Here is a 290-nt window from a genome sequence, read left to right on the forward strand (position 1 = left end):
AAAAAAAAAAAAAAAAAATACAAAAAACTAGCCTGGCGCGGTGGCGGGCGCCTGTAGTCCCAGCTACTCAGGAGGCTGAGGCAGGAGAATGGCATAAACCCGGGAGGTGGAGCTTGCCCTGAGCTGAGATCCGGCCACTGCACTCCAGCCTGGGAGACAGAGCGAGACTCCGTCTCAAAAAAAAAATAAAAATAAAAAAGAAAGAAAAAAAAAATGCAGAATTCAGGGATCCAGTGCCCAGTCATAATCTCTAGGGCCGGGATCTGAGGATTAACATTTGTTAAAGACTG

The sequence above is a fragment of the Rhinopithecus bieti genome, unplaced genomic scaffold, assembly GCF_001698545.2.
Source record: "Rhinopithecus bieti isolate Rb0 unplaced genomic scaffold, ASM169854v2 scaffold_55165, whole genome shotgun sequence".
NCBI classification, from domain to species: Eukaryota; Metazoa; Chordata; class Mammalia; order Primates; family Cercopithecidae; genus Rhinopithecus; species Rhinopithecus bieti.